We start from the raw sequence: 21,609 nt of genomic DNA, 5'->3' as shown, positions 1-21,609 counted from the left end.
TCTCTTCCCCTCTCTCCCTCTCCCTTCCTCCCTCTCTTCCTCCCCCCTCCTTCTCCCCCTCTCTCTCTCCTTAATTGCCCGGCCTTTACAAACCCATGCCTGCGAAAGAAACACCCGTCTATTGCTGTCAGATGTGCCTGGCTGGGAAAGCTATTGGGTTTATAGAAGAGACAAACATTTCAGGCATGCCATTCTGGGGTAATGAAGCATGGCAACAAAATATACCTGTGCAACATTTGATAAAGATGAGCTGACATGCCAGTCCAAATAGGTTCTTTTGTGTGTCTGCACGTGTCTACCATCATTGCTTCCATCTTAAAACAGGAAGGTAGCAGCAACAGCAGCAGCTGGCAGGGACCAGAAGGGAGAGCCGCTCACACAATTAAACGTCGTTTACCTCTGGCCTGATTTCACTCCCACTACCCTTAATTTATTACATGTTTTCTCCCTTTTTATGCAAAAAAAAAAAAAAGTGGTTCAATTTTTCTTTCTTTCTGTTGCTATCTACTTGCTTTTACAGGGGCTCTGGAGAAGACAATAGGGAAAGTCCCTGGGTGGGTAGCACTGGGTCTTAAGTTAAAATGCCTCTTAGTGGGGTTTTTATGGCTTTTATTGTTATTTGATTAATGTAAAGCAAAATTAAACCCTACAGTTACACATGGGTACATCAGCCAGAGAGTGGGCCAACTGCACTTCCTCCTTCGGTTTACAGAAAACGTCTTTTGTTGCTTAAGAATGAGAGCGGGAGAGAGAGAGAGAGAACTGTAGGCCAGCTAAAACGCAAGACTGGAAGATGCAGGAAACCCCGTGACCCAGATACAAGCCAGAGAATCATTTCTGATCGCTCATCTTATCCGAGTTGGTTTCCTCGTGTTCCTCTGCCCGATTTCTGGGTCCAGTCAACCTGCATCTATTTCCTTTCTTCAGGACGGCAAGGTGGCCATCCCCAGGTGTCCCCCTGGCAGGTGCCTCGGCTGGGACGACGCCGTGACCAAGGGAGGGGGTCTGCCTGGCGTCCCGCACTGCCCTCGCTAAACCTGGCTTCACAAAGGCCTATGCAGTGTGTTGCCTTTATACTCTTTATGGGGAAGCACATCCTATTTATAAAAGCAGTGCAGAGAAGCTGAAAGGGGTATAATAGCCACTCTGTATTATAAAGCTCTTCTGTTGAAAGAGCTGGACAAAGTGCCTTGGGTTATTTGATTTCTTTCTTCTTCCCCTGATGGCAGTAACAGTTTTGGTGGCGCGCGTGATGACAATGAGCACTTTGTGGTCTGATGACCTCCCCAAGAACCAGACACACACAGGTTTTGCTTTTGTTCACTCATCTAATTACCAACCCTCCATTATATCTCTTCTCGGACATATAAACTCCAGTTAACCTTTAAATTCAAATAAGATGGTCTTCCATTTGCCTACCTCAGAGTAAGACTACTCTAAACGGTCATTTCCATGTGAAATAATCCAGGGCAAGGGTCATTTCTCCTTCCCCTCAGACCTCCTGCACCGAGAGTCTGTACTCACTAAAAACCTTGAGGACAGAGAATGAGGGATGAGCGCGTGGGATTTGGTCTGAAGGGGCCTGAGTTCAAGCATTCGCCCTGCTGCTCATTAACTGGGAACAGTCTTAGTATCTTCGAGCTTCTGCTTCCTCTTCTTTAAAGTTAGTGTAGGAAGATTCTAGGCCTAGCACTGGAGCGGCTGGAGAAAACCAAGTGGATATGAAAGCACTCTGTAAATGGCAAACTCTACACCCAGTGTCACTTCTTTTTACAAACATGTTTAAAGCCATTTATATAGATAAAAGGAAATTTCAAAAATAATCACAGAACAAAGTCGTGTTAAATCTCAAAAACTTAATGATGAAAAAGGGGGAAAAAAGCCAATAAACCCACAGACTGTAATGTGTCGGGCCTTACCAAGTCTATGTTCTATAAAATCCCCAGTTATTTAAGGCTGCGTCTTGTCAAAACCATTACATTGACTTCCTTCTTTTAATTTGCAAAGTAATGGTGAAAATATCCCTCGAGACTTACAGCAGCGAGTACTGTCTAATGGAAGTCATTCAATGAGTTGGCTATTGTTTTATCGGTAATAGGAAACACGCTTCTGACTAGAAGAGATGTATTTCGGAAGAAGCTGTATAAATTTATCACAAAATCAGCCATTTCTTAACCGCACAAAAATAGTGGAGCTAACAAGATTACTGAGGTAGATTAAAAGATCCCTGTGTTTCCTCTTGTTTCAGGTTCTAAGTCAGATTGGTTGAGGTATCATTTGACAAGTATCAATCTCAATAAATGCATGCACCAGAACCAGGACATGAAGCATTTCCATCCCCCTCAATCCCATTTGTAGCCAAACTCCCCCCACCATGGTCTCTAGCAACCACCAGCATGCTCATGTCTCTACCGGTCTGTCTTTCCCAAGGCTTCAAATAAGCAGAATCACAGAGTATGTTGCCTCTTGAACTTGGCTTCTTTCACTTAGAATAACCCATTGGAGAGGCTTCCATGGACTCATGTACACGTGAGCAGTGCGTTCTTTTCATCTTTGGGGCTATTAGGCAGGTATTCCACAATTGTGTATTAACCAGTTGATGAATACTTGGTTTGTTTCTAGATTTGGGCAGTTATGAACAAAACCACATGCACGTGCATATAATCCCTGACCATTCATTGCTCAAAGTTGGGTATTCTGTCCTCTCCAACTCAACATATACAGATTTTTGTGTGGGCGTATATTTCCATCTCTCTTAGATAAATACGTAGGCGTGGGATGGGAGGGTGGGTAAGGGGATAAGTGTATGTCTCACTTTATAAGGATCTAGTAAATCACTTTCTGGAGCAGTGGCGCCATTTTGCATTCCTGGCAGCGACGTATGAGAATTCCAGTTGCTCCGCGTCCTCACCAGCACCTGATGCTGTCGTTTTGCTGGCCGTTTTAACAGGTGCGTACTCATGCCTCACCATGATTTTAATGTGTATTTCCTTAATGACGGATGATGCCATGGGCTGACTTGCTATCTGTATATCTTGTCTGAGGAAGGCTCCTTCAAATCTGCTCATGTTTTCTATCGAGATGTTTCTCTTCTTGTGAAGCCACGAGAGACTAATCTAGTCTAGATACTAATATTCCATCAGATATTTGTGTTAAAGATACTCTCTCCCAGTGTGTGGCTCGTCTCCTCTCAACAGTGTCTTCTGAAGAGAAAAAAAAAAAAAGCTTTTAATTTTGAAGATCAATCCCTCGATTTTTTTGCTCTGACTCATGAGTATTAAAATTTTTCTAGTGTGTAAATTAATTAGAAAGACTCATTGACCAATTGCAGGGCCCTCCTCAAAGAGACAGCATTGGTCAGGAGAATTCCTCAATACAACAGTCTCTCTTCCCTTCATGAACATGTGTGAAATTCCAAAGTCCACACAAGGAACACGGTCTGTTCTGGCTCAGGTCGGATAACTGGGGGCTCAGGGCTGAGATTAATAAAGAGGATGAGGGTGACCCTTACCTAGTCATTAAGTCAAGTGTTTGGCATTTGGTGAATTTGATGGTAAAATTACTATAGACAATTTAGTTGCTTGCTCTGCTTTCTCAGTTTTCTTTTTTTTCTTTTTAGAGGTTAGAGGAGAGGCAGAGGGAGAATGAGAGAGAGAGAATCTTAAGAAGTCTCAACATGCTGCTCGGAGCCCAACACAGGGCTCAATCCCACAACCCTGAGATCATGACCTGAGCTGAAACCGAGAGTTGGACACTTAACCAACTGAGCCACCCAGGTGCCCCTCTGCTCTCCCAGTTCTTGACTCACTTCTGTTTATGGACTTCAAAAATGAATCAACTGATTATGAAGAATTACAAAGAAAGCCCTACGTATAACCAATAGTTTAAAGAACCGTTAACTCGTGTACAGATCAACTCCTTAATATGTGCAGAGAGACCGTTTCTCTTTATTTGTCGAACTGCTCCTTTGGGGGGAGGGAGGTGTGGATTATAATGTTCTCCTTGACAAGATGTCGGCATCCTCTCTGAAGCACAGTCAGGCGGATCCCCAGTCTCCACGTGAGACCTCCCTCATGCGTGTTCTCTTGAACAACTTCCATTGCTTGGGGTCCCCTTCTGATGCTGGAATGCTTTGGAACCATGCTGGTGGAAAGAGTCCTGGGCCTTGCACTTTCCCATCTCTGTCGCCACTCCTGCTGTCCCCACACTGTAGCTCTGGGCATTTCCTGTCGCTTCTTTCTGCTTCTGTGACACCTGTAAGCAGACACTTGCCTCGGACGACTCAGAAAACAACTGGTCTTATTTGAATCCATTAGCTATTCCACATCTTCAGCCCCCACATAAATCCTTGCCCAGCTCAGATTCCTCTCGCCACAGTGACCCCTGTGCTCTGTACCCTTGTGTTGTCTCCTGGGGGCTGGGTCCTTAGCTTTCTCTGCGCCAGCCTTCCAGTCGCTTGTTTCCAGCAGGGACAGGCCCTCCTCCTGTCCTATAGGCTGACTTGGCCGCGTGTATCCGCAGCTGCACTCCCGGGTTCTGGGCATCACCGAATCTCCGGTTTCTCCGGTCTCGTGACTCAGGCGCTCATCTGCTCTTGCGGTCCAACAGAACGCCACAACCCATAAAGCCCCCGAAGCCCCCGGTGCCTCTGTCTGCTGGGTCAGCCTGCCATCTCCCTTCGCCCCATCCCTGAAAGCCACAGCTCCGATCTGCATGCAGTGCTCCCCTGGACCCCCGTGCTTCCAGAGAAAAGCCACCCTGGCTTCCTGCTTCCCAGGGAAGTCAAGACCATGGTCAAGGAAAGGGCGTTAAGGGTGCACTGCCACTCTGTGTGTGTGTGTGGTGGGGGGACAAAGCGGACAACCCGACGTGGCAGTGAGGGGTTCAGCAGATGGACCTAGTCATCTCCCGCTGGGCAAGACTCATCCCAGCTACGCCAGTGGGAGGGGGCTGGGGACAACTGGAAATGTTCAGAATGATTGACCAAAATGGGTTAGCAATCTCTAGACCAAGGGCCACTAATCTGAAAATGGCTCTGAGTCTATTTGATTTCAATAGAAAGAAAAGACTCCTTTTGAAATGGATAGTGACAGCCAAGTTCAGAGATAACAGACTGGCAGTGACAAGGCTGTACTTCTTAAAACAAACAACAGAAAGCCTTGCTGGCTCTGTTTGGATAGTTTTGGTCAGTTGGTTTTTAAGGTTATCACCAGGGCTGCTCACATCGCCCTTCCCTCCTTGCCCTCCCGCCATCAGAACTCACAGATGTGGAGACCTTGCTGGGAGCCAAGAGCAGAGGAATGGAGAAGGACGGAGCGGGGAAGAGGGAGTGCTAGGGAGCCCCCACCAAGCCCATCTTCCTCTACCCCCTTCATGTGCAACAGACAGAAGACCTCGAAGGAGCACAGAGAGAGGCGGCACGCAGGGAGGACGGCGCACGATAGCAGGAATGGAGAGACAACGCCACGTGTCCGCAGGAGCACATGGGCACACGTGTGGCCGCAGCACCAAGCCCTGGACCATCACTGAGAGGACAACAGGACAAGGTCACGGGAAAACACTCCTCTGACTCACTCTTAAGTAGGCAGAGGAATTAGGACTGATTTATGAATGTATTCCCACAATTTACTTGAAAATTTGTAATGTCTGTGCAGCCTGGCAAGAAAAAAACGGCGAAGGTTGTGTGAAGGAACGCTTCTGTCCCTCTTTATTGTAAAATTATCCCATGCTACCTGCTCTAATCCCGTGAAAACAAATTAAATCCTCACTAAGCTGACTTTAAATCAATAGTTTCATTTAAGAATAGTGTGACTTAATAAAAATAAAAAACTAACTGGTCCAGCCAATTTAAGAGGGGAATAAATCATTGCCCAAGGAAAAATAGCAGATTTGACTTGTATATGGGCCCAGGTCTGTTTAGGGGGGAGAGTCCGTGTCTAGATTAACTCTGGCCGAGAATGAAGCTCAGCAGCCCCGTTCGGGGATGTGCTTTACTCTGCACACCCCAAGAGCAAGGATGCTGGCCACCCCAAAAAGGGGGAGCAGCATTTCAATCAGTATTTTGAAAAAAAAAAATCACTAAAAACTACAGGATGGCACTGTGTGGACCGCCTCCTTAGCGAGCCTGCTAACAGCCCAGGGCTCACCGTGTGAACTGAGACCAGTGTTGGCTGCAGCGGGACCGGAGAGGGGCCGTGGGGCGATGCGGGGAAGGCAACACGCTCCTCAGCCAGCCAGGACGAAGGCACAAGTAGGTGTGCATGACGCACGCCAGTAGTTATAATAGATGAGTGATCTATTTGCAAAACTTCTTCTAAAAAATCTAAGGGCTAGGTAGACTTTTTTTTTTTTTTTTTGCAGCATACTAGAGATATGTTCCCATTTTCTGAAAAATGAAAGTCATCTAGAAATAAAGATCACAATTTTACTAAAGAGGTCTCTGCAAGGGCTTACAGAAAAAGCCCTGCAACACCATAAACTAATACTTTGTCCCATTTAATGAAGTACTTGTTTATTAATCATATAAATTAGAAAAATACTTAGAACCCCGTGCTTGCCCACTTACTTTATCATGTATTAGAGATACATAAACATTAAAGTGAGTGCCTTCAGACCGTGACACATCAATATTATCAGTGTCACTCTTACCACCAGACCATTTTTAAATTTTCATAATTATAAAATGTCAATTCCAGTTACTGATGCTCGTGGCCAATAGGCTATTTTTATTTATCACGTTGACAGTAACAAGTAAGAAAGCATATCCTCTCTAATGTAAGATTCAACCCAAAAAGCCAGACGAGACCACTTGTTCTTTCCCATTGGCCTCTCTCTTAGGGACTAAATTTAATTTATTTTTTTGGCCAGAAAAACACTTGGCCAGACGACGTGGAGAAGCAGTTACTTAAGGCAGCGTAATTCGGTGGGGAGCACGTCAGCTGGCATTCAGCCTCTAGTCATGCTCCTGTGTTGATAATCCTGTGTCACCTATGTCATTATTGGATATTTTGGCCTCAGTTTTATCGGCCATAAAATGAGAGTGACAATACCCCCCCCCCAGTTTACTGAGTTATTAAGAGGTCTTGACCAGGCGACGGTACTCACAGGGGAGGCATGACTGTACTCCTTTCTATCCAAAGAGGAGCATAGTAATTAATTCCAACACAAAAACCACTGGCCTTTCTATGGCGTTTGGGCACATCCCTCCAAAATGGTGGAATGATTATCACCATCCTGAGTGAGAGCTCCAGGAAGGGCGATGGCAAAATATGGCCACTGAAGGGCTTGTTCCCCCCAGGTTAACTCAGGGGTGTTCACGGCTGTGCCCGTTGTAAACCAAGTCCGCGGTTCAGCGTGTAGGGTGATGGCCTCAAGAGACCTGGGTGGAGTGTGTCCAAACTCGCTCCAGCTTGAGCAGTTGGCGAGATGAGTCTGCGGTCATGTCGCGGTGCCAATCTCCACCCGCTGCGAGCAATGACCCGACGGCTACAAACGAGCAATGTATTTGTTTCTATTTGTAGTAAATTAGGAGTGTTTTCCTTTTCTGGAAGGTCAATCCTTTGTTTTCAGTACCCAGTCAAGTGAAAACTTTCACTATTATGAAGCAATTCCCCAGCAGTCTCTCCTTGAAAAGTGCTCTAAAATCATTCTGTGAATGGCTCCTCTCAATTACCCCGGAGGTAGGTGGGCATTTTACAAATGGAGAAACCAAGAATGAGCAGGGAGCCTGGAAAGATCATGGGCAATTGATCACATGACCGAGAGAGGGGTTCATAATCCCTTGTTGCGTTCCCCACCATCCAACCTTCGTCCTAAAGTCTGTGCTGTGTAGACATTACTCCCATCAGCCCAGAGCCTGAAACATCAGTACGAGAGCTGTTGTCAGAAAAGATGTCACCTGTAATATCCTGGGAAGCTTTGTCCCACGTGCTCAACTGCTGATCCCACCATCCCCGTTGCCTTCAGAAGCCCTCCCCCTGCTCTGAGCCTGTTATCACAGTCAAACTACTCAGGAGACACCCAATGAGACAGGGAGTCACGGTCTTTTCCAGTCAGGCTGAGCCAACATCCGTAGTGATGCCGGGTCTACGATACCTACAGCCTCGTGTCCCAAAGGACAGCTCGAGGAGTTCTAGGTCTTCCAGCCAGAACACATGCACCCCAGCTCAACAATTTCCAAGGCAGAGGCCATTAGAAAAGTGCCCCTGGCTCTCCATGCTCAGCCTGGGAATCGAGGGACAAGGGTCAGAGAAGCTCGCTTGGGTCCCCCGCAAGCTTGCCCCAGGCTTCCCAAGCTTCCCTGATGACAGGAATTCCGGGGCTGCTCGCCAAACCCCAGATCATCAGGTGCCATCCCTGGAGGTTGTTGTCCTAGCCAGGGAGCAGGACTCTGTAGGTCTCACGGGCACCCGGGCGATTCTTCTCGACAGAAAAGTTTTGGAAATAATAACCAATAAACCTAACTCAAGGTCAGTGTTCTCACCTTGGCAGGAAGTAAGCAAGTTGCCCTGCCTCTTGCCCAGTGCAGCCCAATTTCTGCACAGTTGAGTGCAAATGCAATGTGGTCCTCATACGGGTTTGGTGTTTCAGGACCCGTGTGCAAATCACTAAACGCAGCGCCCCAGCATGCAGAAAGGCCAGGATTTCCAGATCTCACCGTCTCATTCCCAGAGAGGTGCAAGGCAGACACTTTGAGGAGGGGAGACTGCTGGTTCTTTCACGGGCAGGGGCTTCTAGGAGGCCGAGCAGTGGAGGAGGAGCAGATGGGGAGAGAACCAAATATTCCCTTCCAAACGCCCAAGCCGGTGGCTCAACAGTGTTAACAACTTATAAAACATGCGTCCACTCACCCGAGTTCTGACCTCCCAAGGAAGGAGACAGAGTCAGGTGGAAGAATCAAGCCAGGCTCTGAAGGGGTTTAAATGAGATGTTTCCAGCTAAGTCAGTGGGAACACGGCCCGCTTGCCCCAGCGAGCGCCGACCGCACCTTGTGCCGGTCGTTTCTAGCGGGAGCAGCCACGGACATATTGCTTCTCTTCTTTAACTCCATCTGCTAAGAAAATTGCTCTGCAACCAACAAAAATCCAGAGACAAGTGGCTGGAAGCCTCGGGAACCCGGGCACAGGGGCACTCGGGTTTCCAGGAGCTTCCCGCCAGCTGCGGGACAGGAGCCCCGCAGGTGCAGGTCCAGGTGCAGGAAGAAGGGCAGCCGCGCCCATGCTGAGCAGTCAGCCCGCCTTTGCTGCCTTTGTTTCATGTTTGCAGCTACAGACGTTCTTTGCAAAATAATTATAAAAGCCTCAGCATACATTGCATAAAAAGCCCAATATTACAATATTTTCACCAAACACAAATAGCAGCGGCAGAACTCGTAAAAGCAGCAGACGGGTGTTCATATCTCCTTCAGGACCCCTGACACCGCCCAGCTGGCCGGTCCTCGAGCTGCTCAAGCGGTGGCCAAGCCCAGCAGCCCGCCCCACAGGCCCATCCTGGGGTGGGGGTGGGGGGCGCAGGCCCCCACGCCATGGACTGCCCCTACCCAGCGAGGCAGGGCGACCCTCTCTTCAAATCAGCAGTGTTAAGAGAAGTTGGTGGAGGAAACCGCAGAAACATTCAGGCTCTGACGAGTCTCCCCCAGGAGTCCACAGCACCGGGAGCACCCCATTATAAGGGCGGGGGGGACTGTGAATATGGTGGGTCAGCTGCAAACAAGTTCCAGCCATTTCTTCAAGGTGACCAGTCTGGGCACTGGCTTGGCTCCATCAACACGCAGCCCAGCACCACACTGAACAGGGGTTGGCTTCGTGGGTTCTGTTGAACGAAAGATTTCCTTTCCTCAAACAGATTTATCTTCTGTTAGTGTGAAAATACTGCTGCAGTCCCAACCTGGAAAGATTTCCTAGAATCCCAGCCCACAGGAGGAGCTGGGTTCCAACCTGAGGTCCCCAGAGCCGTGGTGGCCGCCAACTTTCCCCCATCTCCATTTGTCTGGAAACCTCATCACAAAGGACATCTTCAGAAAACAGCTCGTATCAGGACCAGGAAATGGAAGAAAACAAGCCCCAAGTGGCAGCATCCCAATCAATGGGTGGGTGATGGCGAGGCTGGTACCTATCCCTGGGTGACCCTGCAGGGCACTGTGCACACCGTGCATGGGGCAGGACTCCGTGTGGCTCCCCGGTCTACGCCGGCCTCCCTGAGGGTCAAAGTGTGTGTTTTCTCAGGGTCCATCACAGCACCTGGCACCTAATAGGTGTTCCCTAAACATTGCTCACATGAATCAATGATTGAGTTAGATTACAACGTCTGTTTCCTCCAGCAAAGCAAGTTTTTGAGGACAGGGATCTTACTGTACCGAAGAGCATTTTTGTCATAGTTCTTGGGTTTAATAGACACCCAAAAAAGGGTGGACTTTACTGATGTATTTTGTTGGCTCGTGTATGTCCAGCGTCACGAAATCGCTGTTACTGTTTTTCACACCCAGGTGCCGCGTGTTTGCCTTGCCCCCGCATGGGACCTCATACGCACACACTCCCGGCTAACCCGAAGTTACAGGGAGCTCTGCGGGGCTCGCATAAACTTTTAGGAAAAGTATTTCAAGATAACCAAAGCCACAGAAGCACAGAAGATAACAGAAGACTTGCCTATGGAGAAATAAAGCCCGCGAGCTTAGTACGGTCCCTGGCCGCTCTAGCACAGCCATGTAGCCTCAATGCCAGCGCCCCCGACAGGTGGGACGAAGGTAGGAAAGGTTGATGGTAACTGCATTTGCGTCTTGGACCAAGACTGTATCACATCCTAGAAGTTCATACGTGTTGAGTTTCCAAATGATAAAAAAACTATGCAAATGATTCCTTTTAATGAATCACAGCAAGCTCATCACATAGATGATAAAATTCTGAGAATGCACAGATAATTCTGGAATAATACTAATGCATCATTATTAAACATAATTTGTCTACTTCCAAAAATATTTTCAGGGAGCTTACAATCGCAAAATATGTATACATGTGAATTTTTTGAAGATTTTATTTATTTATTAGAGAGAGAGAGAGATAACACGAGTTGGGGGCAGAGGGAGAAGCAGACTCCCCGCTGAGCAGGAAGCCCGATGCAAGGCCCCATCCCAGAACCCCAAAATCATGACCTAAGCCAAAGGCAGATAGATGCTTCACTGACTGAGTCACCCAGGTGCCCCACACATGAAAAATTTTGAAAAAAGCATTTAAGAAAGAAGTCAGGTAACTGAAAAATGTAAAGTGAGTAAATTAATTATACAAGCAGCCAGGGGTTGGATACGTAACTGAATTCTGAATATGAGCTTCCCGGCAAAAAATGAAACCTATTATTTTCTAAGGACATTAGAGTCATCAAAAAAGCAAACATTTTTCCTAATGTGAAGTTCTACACTTAATTTATGAAGCAAATACTTAAACATAAAAGACATTGAATAACATCATTAATAGTCTTTAACAACGTATATTAGAACATAAGAAAAATGTGGATTATTTGAGCATCTCCTTTAAGCTAAAATCAAAGGCCTAATTTCATTGTTTTTGTAAATTGCAAAATTAATACGTTATTGTAGAAGATTCTTATACCGCAGAAGTGAATAAAAAGTAGTTCTTTTCGAAGACAGAATTTTGTTTAAGCTCATTAAAGATACTGTCATCGAGACTTTGCTTCTCAATGAGCCTAGAAAATTAGAAGAAGGGGTGTTGCCAAACCCTTCACCCTGTCTCTCTCCAGTATCAACCACCTGCCCAGGGCTTCCGTCAATTCTAAGAAGGAGAAGTCCTCCCAGAGTCGCCCAGCGCAGCACTGCGCACAGAGCCCCCGTCCGCCCCGTCGGGCACAGCAGACCCCGGCCACAGGTGGCTCTCGAGCAGTTGAAATGGGTCCAGCACAACCAAGAAAGTAAATGCCATTGGATCGTTCACTCTAAAAGGGCGAAATGGTAAATTTTAGGTTGGGTGTATTTCATCCACAATTAACAATAAACTGAGCAGATACAGCAAGCTGCAGAAAGTTTGCAGAAAGAGGATCCGAAAAGGAAGACAAGTTTGTGTTAGGATTTTGTTAAATCTGGCTCAGTTCTGATAGGTTGATGCATACGATTTTCCAAAAAGAGCCTGTGGTTCTTCTGGACTCGATTATTATAGTGCTAGACCAGAGCTCCGTCTCCTCTCTGTGAAAATGACCAAGTTTCTTACAAAGAGTTTGTAAAGCTGTGTAAGGGAAGTCCGCCCAAACAGCAGAGATCTCCTGTCCCACCAGAATGACTTCTGTACTTTGTCTCTGACTTTGGCATGCCCTTAATTATTCTTCTTAAAATAAAAGAACCACCACATGTAATATATATATAAAACTTAAATATATACAAAACCTAATTTATAATTCTAACCAAAGACTCAGCTCACCTTCCACATAGAAATGCATGCAAATTAGTACAGGCCCAGAGTTTCATGGATACACAAACCTCAAAGATTTCAGATAAACAAATATTTTACTAAAAATACAAAATAAAATCTGGCCCTCCCTGTGGGTATTGCTTTGAAACAAGAGTTCTAGGGAAGGACAAATTCGCGGTTGGTACACCTTCTGAAACTATTTCTTTTGGAATTGAGCTAATCAATGTGCTGCATCAATTTCATATGGACCGGAAGGCCAAAGAGCTCGACTTCACATTGCCTTCACGCATCTTTCACTCGCTCATACATCATAGGCCCAAATATCATATTTGGCAATTGCAGGATAGTATTTTTTTTAATATTGTCCTTCTTCTTTTTTCTGGTAATTCCTTTCCTTCCTTTGTTCTTACCCCATTCAAGCACCTGTGCTGTTCTGTGTTTACCACGTTCTCAGGGAAAGAATTCTCGAAAGACAGAATCTGTGAGTGTCTTCTTGTCCATGTGTTCCAGAACTGTATTCCCTTGAAGGAACAAACCAGTAAGCCAAGACGTGTAGGAGGTTTGGAGGCTAGGTGGGCTTCTCTCCCCAGCCGTCTGCCCTAACATATCCTCACACTAGGTAAAAACCTCATAGCTTGCAGGGAGAGAGAAGAAAGAAAGGTGGAGGAGAAAAGTGTCAAGAGCACAGTTCAGGTTGGCTCCTGGGAGCCCGCATGGCCAGGAAGGCATTTGTGAGAGCCGGAGCTCCCCAGAGCCTGGGATGGGGTGCCGGGCAAGAGGGTGTCTGTAGATAGAGATCTGCAGTCTGGGTCAGCAACCCCATGACAGGCCTCCAGAGACTTCCATCCTCTCGCATATGGCAAAGTGAACCATAGAGTGCATAGAAGTAACAACAGAGCCAACAGGAAGCATGTGCTGGGAAAGAGACGCTTCTAAGCTCCCCATAGAGACCAGTGTGAGCATCAGACGGGACAATGGCGAGAGCAGCTTCTCTGGACTGGGCAGGTGGCCCGAGACAAGAGGGCAGTGAGGACCACAGGCTTTCCTCAGCATCCCCACACTGCTGGATGGGATGGGGATGGGGCATTCGAGGGGCTGATTGACTCTTATTAAGTTTCTGCCACTCTCAGACACAGGGTGACTTGAATTGAAAATTAAATCAGGTTACCAAAAACTAAATATTCTTATACTTCTTGCACAAGAGTTTGAGAACCAAGAGTTGTACCTCCCCTAAATGGCACTCAACAGTATTCAAGCTGCTGCCGTCACTGTCACAAATGAGCCTCACCTTTTCATCTCTGGACACAACAATCCCCACATTAAAGTACGCCTTGGCTGACAGCGCCAGTGCTCGCGGACCAGAATGTCCTGCTGCCGACCGACAGCCGTTATTTGTTACTCATGCATATTGTGGGGGGAGTCGCCAGAGCAGGAAGTGCAGCCACGGAGGGCAGGGGTCACACCTGCGTCAGAGCGCTGGCTTCCCTCCGAGGCCTGCTTTAATCCTCTTTAGTGTTCATTTTCCCCTCACAAATGGTTTTATTAATAGCTACCTCTGGGACTTAACTGGAGGATTAAACAATGTCACCGAGAGATCTCCGGGGAAGGACAGCTTCCCAAAGATCTCCTTTCCAAGCCAAGAATTCTTGGAGCCAGAAAGGGCAGCTTTTGTCTCCTCCAAAGGCACCAGTCTGTTCCAGCTGGGAAGCAGAGCCTTCCTGAGGATGGGCTTCCCGGGTGATGGATGGTGGGGCCACCCCCAGGTAGGGATTGGGAGCTCCAGGCCGGTGTGATCTCTTAATCTGTACACTGAGACCCTCTCATGCTGCCTTCAGAGAGCAGCACACGAGGTATCCCCCAAGCGCTGGGTGGGGGAAGCACGATATCATGGAAACCTCCAGGAAGTCATGCCAAAACCCAGCACAGAGCCACCGGTCCTCACCAGCGCGTTCTCCAGAAAATGACTCAGACTAGTCACGAAGCCAGAGCACTCGGATTGATTTGGTGGATGCTGTATTCTTGTTTTCATGTTCACTGCTATCCTTCAGGTTCATTTCCTGTTCATTTCCTCCTGCAATGATAATTAGCTGCATCGAATTGATCAGAAGTGAAGACTCGTTTCCTTCTGGTTGGCCCATCAGGGACCGGTGAGTGGTCTTCCTACACCTGCTTACACCCCCCATGCCCAGCGCTGCCTGAAGAAGCGAGGTGGCCACTGTCTCAGACCTGTGCTCCAGCCCCACCTCAGCACCTCCTGCTCTGCGGTCAACCACCAGGTCCATCTTCTCAAGTCGCTGCCTGCATCCTGTCACTCAGATCACACTGTCTATAGAGAGAGCTCCTCTGTTCCTTCATAAATTCTCTGCTCCAACCTGACTGGTCACCACGCTCTCCTCTCGCACACCGAGAAAGCCGGGGGCTGAACAACACCTGCCCTGTAGCTCTCCTGGGATGCCTCGTGGGTTGAGGCAAGTGCGTATCCCCGACGGGCCTCGGTACCATTAAGACCAGATGTTTTCTAGGACCTCTTTCCTTCCAGAGCTGTGCACCCTCCCCCTGCTTCTGCGTAGTCCCCACCTCAGTGTTGCCCTGCGGGTGCTCTGCCTCAGCTTCCTCACCTATGAAATGGGTATCATCATAGCACCCACCTTGAAAATGACAAAGCTCGAATAAAACTATTCATATTGAGCATTTAAAACAGTGCCTGGATCAATGATAGCTTTACTGTTAGTATTATGATCTCATTTTTACTTCCTTCAAACACCAGCCCACATCCATGACCTCCAGGAAGTCTTCCATGACAAATGCCATCCATGGTAATCTCCCTCTCTTAGGAACTTACAGCATCAACTGTATGCTCCTCTTGTTTGAGACACAAACACATACGCTCTTCAAATACCATTTATGGCATTCTTAGGGTACCTAACGTGTGAGGCCATCCCTCTAACGGGATTACCGAGGGCACCCCATGCTGCATTTCTTCGTAAGCACCACGGTACCTGCCATGACGCTTCGTCTACCACTGAGCAGCTGGAGTTATGAATGCTGGAAACCCCCGGAGGGATGCCGAGCATCCCAGTGTGCCCAGAAGAGGGCATGTCAGGTAAGCTGTGGGCAGCCAGCTCTGGGGACCCAGACATTCCGAAAACGCTCAATAGGCCTTGATACGTGCGCTCCCCGGGGCTGCTCACATGCTCACGGCAGAGCACACCTGAGTAGGGGGTCCCCTTGGCTGCTCGATCCACTTACTATTCTAAGAAAGTTAGGGGAACTTACAGTTTAAATCCTGCGTGATAGTCCTGTTTACCACCTCTAATCAGTGAACACCGCGTTGTTTGCCAATAACGACCCGTCTCAACATACAACGTACCTGAAAGTGAAAAAGAGGGAGAGAGACCAGAGAGCGAGGGTGGGAGCAGTTCACGGAGTTCAGCGCACCCCCAGCACGCCGCGCTCCCGTGTCATAATGGAAACATCAATCTTGAAAGAATTACATCAGCCTCAGAAGACACCGTTGCCAGGAAGAATGCCGCACCCCAGAGCCAGTCAGCAAGACTGGTTCTACTTATCTCAGAAGATCAAACCCGCAGGAACATGGGAACCAGCCACAGAGCGCTTCTAATGAGCCGAGCCTGTGCCGAGATTGACAAGACAGCGCCCAGAGTTCTCTGTCGATACAAGTTGAACAAGAACAGGCAGCTCCTCGACCTCAGTTCTGCTTTAGCAGAAAACCCCCGGCACTGATATTTTCCAGAAGCAGCCAGAAATCACTTGTAAAGCTGCAGCACAAAATGGAAGGAGCCACCGGTGTCCCGGGCCGTCCACGCAGCGACACCGCGAAGACAACGAGGGAGGGGAGCACGCAGGTGAGCTCCAGGGTTATGGCAGGAGAAAGGCCACTTTAGGCGTGACGCCGTTTGGGTAGGATTTTTGGCAGCTCTTCCCGGATTATGACATCGTTATTTTATAATGATCTCCAGAAGTCGGAAGCATTAATATTTTAAAATAGGAAGAAATTTTCTTCCCAGCAATGACACGGCTCACAATAGGTGGTCAATTGTAGTAATATCCCATCGTACTTGAGATAAAAAGTGGTGATGGATTTTCTGAAGCCCCATCAGGGAAAACAGTATCAACTTGTGATGTAGCTTTCTGCGGGAAAAGCCTTTAGCCATGGAGCAAAAGTAATTTTATGCTAAAACAACTCATGGGAGTTCTCCTTAACCACCAGAGCTAACCAGGACCTTTCAAAAGAGCCAACACAGATATTCTGAAGACAGAATGTTCTCAGTGGTCCTGGAAGATTAAGTCCTTGACAGTAAGATCAATGACCTGCAAAGGAGCCCCTAAACCAGGATTTCTCAACCTTGGCACTATTGACGTTTTGAGGGGATAACTCCTGGTTGTGATGGCTGTCCAGTGCGTGGTAGGAGGCTTGTCAGCGTCCCAGGTTTCTGCCCGTTACACACGGGTAGCGCCCCCTGGTTGTGACAATCAAAACTGTCCATCGTGATTGCCCAATGTCCTTGGGGTGGGGGGCAGGGGGACAAAATGTGCCTTCTGTTGCGAACCCCTGCCCTAAGTTAACAAGAAGGTCTCCTTCGTTTGTGACATCAGAGTCCACTCATTGCCTGTCCGCTGACTAAATGAACCAGCACGTTCACCGCTATTACACTTCAGCTTTGGGGATGGGAAGGATAATCCCTTCCGCTCTTCCAAGAGATTTTCCAATAGAACTTCCGGATGAACCAGGTGATCCCAATGGTCCCCGGGTTTCTCATGTTTCATGCATGGGATGTGGCCCAGTGGTGCTCACCTTCCGCCTTATGACGAACTGTTTCATCCTCCCCAGGGAACAAATCCTCTGGCTTTCGAAGGACACCCAGACAGGTTGCTTAATGATCATTGGGACATTGTGGCACCGATTTTTAAAATGAAACACACATAAATATCCTGAGCCTGGGGGTTATTTCTCTCTAATCTTGATGGCCTCTCTCATCTTAAAATAATTTACAGGAATCCTGCGATGATAGTGGGCCGAGGGTTGCTTTTCCTGCATCACTTTACAGAGATACTTATCAAATGCCCAAACAAGGCCCATAAATCGCTCACTTCCCTGGTCGGCTCATACAGTTCTGAGTCCCATGTGGTCTATCAAAGGGTCACTTGGTGAGAGGCCAAGCCGCCAGACGTCTTCCCTCATTGCTTTTTTAATTTCCTCTCTTCCTTCCTTTATTCTCAGAGATACCACATCTTTAAATAAAAGGCAATGTACAACTTAACGGGGAATTTCATTTTAAATAAAATGTTCTTGAATTTAAAAGAGAAGAAAAAGAACCAAAGGGGGAGGGCGGAGAAGAAAAGAAAAGCTTTGCTTGATAAGTTGCCGGGAGCTCTTGGCTCGGGGCGTTGGCCTGCTTCCCGCCCCTCCGCTCCACACAATCGGGTACTTTGAGACAACCAGTCAATGGCAGCAAAGCCAAACAAAAAGGGACCGGGCTCATTGACTATTTTGCTGAGGCCTTGCCATTTACGGGAGATGGGTTGCATCTGCCTCGCTTGCGGCTTTCTGCGCTCCATGGCTGGCTCCTTTCATGGACGATGCGTTCTCCCCGAGCCAGCTTTGTGCGCCAGGCTCGCCTCATGCAGGTGGCCGGCGTCCCATCTCCACGATGTCCCCCGTCCTCTTCAGAAGGGTCTCTTCCCAGCATGGGGCTGCCCCGGACCCAGAACATGCACTTCATTCACCTTGAATACCCGAAGGCCCATCAGTAGGAATCAGTAGGTCTACGTTTTGTCCCCTTTTTTGTGATTTATGAAAAATCATGCAGCTCCTGACTTAATATGAAAACAACCTGGAAAAGGATTGTTTTCCTTGTGTTGACAAACATTTCTGCAACGGGGACGGTCTTGGTCCTCTCACTTTCACGTGGCTTGCGATTGTGAACTGGGTGGACGATGGATCCGTGGATGGTGGCCTGAAAGAGAACACTCCGTTCTGAAGCAGACTGATCCCACGCGTGTGCTTCTGTTTGGGTTGAATTCAAGGGCAGTTTCTCTGAGGACAAGCACTCGCATGCAGCTCTTTGTCCTCGGTCACGGCCTTGTTGTAGCACTATCCCTTAAACTGGGATGCAGGTGACAAGGTGCTCCGTTCAGAGTATGAGTTAGTTCACGATACACAATAGTCCCTAAATACATGGCCTTCACTGTGTATGCAGGACAGGTCCCACGCACAGGCGGAGGACAAGCTGTCCCCAGGTCATGGTTGTGACATGGCACGACCAGAGTGAGGAAGGGATTTATATTCGAAAAGAACGTGGGCATCTCCCCACCTGCTTGTACACCTTGCAAGGGGAACACACATAGGCAGAGAGGATACGCTGACATAGCTTGAACAAAAACCCAAGAAAGCAATGATAAAGTGACCAGGCAATCGAAGGAATGAAAATCTGTGGAATGGAGAAGGAAACACAGAGCACACCTCTCAAAATCCCCCTTGCCTAGCCTTCCTGATGACTGGGGATAAACCCAGTACCAGCATAACTTCCTTTCGCACTCAGCTGATCTTATCCCAGGGACAAAACAAGTGTGAATTCTACATCTAAAAGCAGCTCATTGCCTCATAAGAAGGAAAACGTGACACAGAGGGCAACTCTATACTTTACCAAGAATGGGGAGATGATCGAGAAAATACTGAGCAGGAAAGCTGCCAAGACTGTGAACACAAAAATAGTCACAGGCCATCAACCATCATCAAAAACAGCAATGAAAGTCTCTCTGAGTTAGAAGGTGATCATTTTGTCACACCTTTTCTCTCTTCTTTTATTTAAAGCTCTCTGCCTCCCATCAAGAAAGTGTATTGTAGATCCGGATTTCTTCCAAAACAGGGGAAGTACCTGGGATGAGAACTTTCACAGAATTTAGAAAAATGCAAACATCTTTAACTTCCAAAAAATGTTTTAACAGTTGTATTAGTGTCTTTTGTTATTGCTTATTTTAAATTCTTTTTGAAGAAAAAACTCAAAGGAAATTGAGGGACAGTAAGGGAGAAGTAACGAAGGTGAGGACAAAAGGGAGGAAGGGATTTTCTTCTAGAGCTGTAAGGACAGCATTGAGCGGACCTAGAAGCACTGATAAGTCCAGCAGATAATACGATGCCATATATCACTCTTAAACTTCAGTCTAGAGACATACACTTTCAGAAAGATGTAGTAGACATGCTTTTCCTTGTTTCTCTCACTGAGGACAGCTAATCACCCATAAAACAAACTGCACATTACCTATACAATAAACACAAGGAGAGTAAAGGCTGGAGAGGAGCAAGCAGACCAGCAGGACCTTGGGACCCAAGGAAACACAGGTGGTATCATCATAGTCATCATCATCATCATCATCATCATCATCATCATCTTTTGTCTCATATCTACTAGACTGGGTATTAGACTAGAGAAGCCAGGAACCCAGCAATACCAATTGGCACAGACAAAAAATTAGTAAAAGGTGAAAGATTTATGCAATCTGAAAAGAAACCAGAGTATTGGCACAGACAAAAAATGAGTGACAGAAAAAGCCTGTTCTCAGTAAACAAAGTTTAATAAGAGTTTAATAAGAGTGAAAAGTTTGGACAAAACTCATTCTACTCCAGCCATACACTACAGAAAGAACTGTGGCCCACCTCATCCCTGCCAGTCAATGGAGAATTTAGATTACCCTATGGCTAACCTCATATTTAACAGCGAGATGCTACTGAATGCTTTCTCACATAAGATTGGAAACAGGGCAAGGATGTCTGCTCATACCATTGCTGTTCAACAGAGTACTATAAATTCTAGCTACACAGTAAGGCAAGAAAAAAAATAAATAACAGGCATGCCGACTGGAAAATAAGAAATAACACTATCCCTATTTGCAGATTTTCTATGTAGAAATCTCCTGGAATTTACAAAAAGAACTGCTGAAACTAACAAGTAAGTTCAGCAAGTTCTCAACATAGGAGAACAGCATACAAAAATCAACTATATTTCTATGTAGTACCAATCAGCACGGAGGAGCAAATTAAAAATGAAATAACATTTATAGTCTTTCAAAAAATATTTAGATGTAAGTCTAACAAAACACATATAGAACTCGTGTGCTGAAAACTAGGAAACACGGATGTAAGAATTCAAAAAACATTTAAATGAAAGAGAGACATACCATATTCATGGATTGGAAGACTCAGCAGTAAAGATATCAGTTCTCCTCTTATTGATATACACATTTAACGCCATTCTTATCAAAATCCTAGCAACATTTTTTGCAAATATTTAAGATTATTCTAAACTTTATTTTTTATATATTTTCTTTCTTTTTAAGACTTTTTTATTTAAATTCAATTAGCCAACATATAGTACATCATTAGTTTCAGATGTAGTGTTCAATAATTTATCAGTTGTGTATAACACCCAGTGCTTTATGTGAAAAGTCTAAAGGCCGCATAATAAGTAAAGCAATCTTGAAAAATAAAGTAGGATAAATCATACTACATGGTACCAAAACCTACTATCTAGCTACAGTAATCAAGACTGGGTGGTATTGGTAGAGGGACAGACATACAGATCAATCAAACAGAATAGAGAACCCAGAATTACCCATCACAAGTATGCAAACTGATTTTTAACAAAGGTGCAAAAGCAGTTTAGTGGAGGAATAGTCTTTACAGCAAAAGGTGCAATTTGACATCCACAGGCAAAAAAGGAAAAAGCAATTCAACCTAAACTTCACTTCTTAGGCAAAAATTCATTCAAGTAAATAATTGATTGAAATGTAAATGGAGGGGCCCCCGGGTGGCTCAGTCAGTTGAACTTCTGCCCTAGGCTCAAGCCATGACCTCAGGGTCCTGGGATCAACCCTGTGTCTCAGCTCCCTGCTCAGCAAGGAGCCTGCTTCTCCCTCTCCCACTGCCCCTCTCCCCAGCTCCTGCTCTCTCTCTCTCTCTCTCTCTCAAATAAATAAATAAATGATCTTCCAAAAAAAAAAAAAAAGAAAGAAAGAAAGAAAGGAAGAAAGAAATGTAAATGTGAAGCTATAAAACTTTTGGAAGAAAACAGGACAAAATCTTCAGGATTTAGGGTTTCACAAGTTCTTAGATATGATACCCTCACCATAAAAGAAAATTTTCTACGAGTTGAAATTCATCAAAATTAAAAACTTTTCT

At 46.5% G+C, this 21,609-nt stretch overlaps 1 protein-coding gene across 4 annotated transcripts in view; it reads right to left on the bottom strand.

The window, feature by feature from the left end:
• ZNF516 (zinc finger protein 516) overlaps nt 1–21,609 on the bottom strand; it is a 228,310-nt gene that overhangs the window by 9,468 nt on the left and 197,233 nt on the right. The window contains exon 5 of one of the 4 annotated variants that reach the window (XR_015727571.1): nt 61–3,203. The exons of the other annotated variants lie outside the window; for them this stretch is intronic. The gene's annotated coding sequence lies outside the window, so the exon portion shown is untranslated. Of the gene's footprint in view, nt 1–60; nt 3,204–21,609 lie in introns of those variants that run through there. 4 annotated transcript variants of the gene reach the window in all.

Source organism: Ursus americanus, chromosome 19 (assembly GCF_024610735.1).
Source record: "Ursus americanus isolate L20-20 chromosome 19, mUrsAme1.1.p, whole genome shotgun sequence".
Classification (NCBI taxonomy): Eukaryota; Metazoa; Chordata; class Mammalia; order Carnivora; family Ursidae; genus Ursus; species Ursus americanus.
The sequence above is the reverse complement of the archived record's forward strand: the minus strand, read 5'-3'. Positions and strand labels throughout refer to the sequence as shown.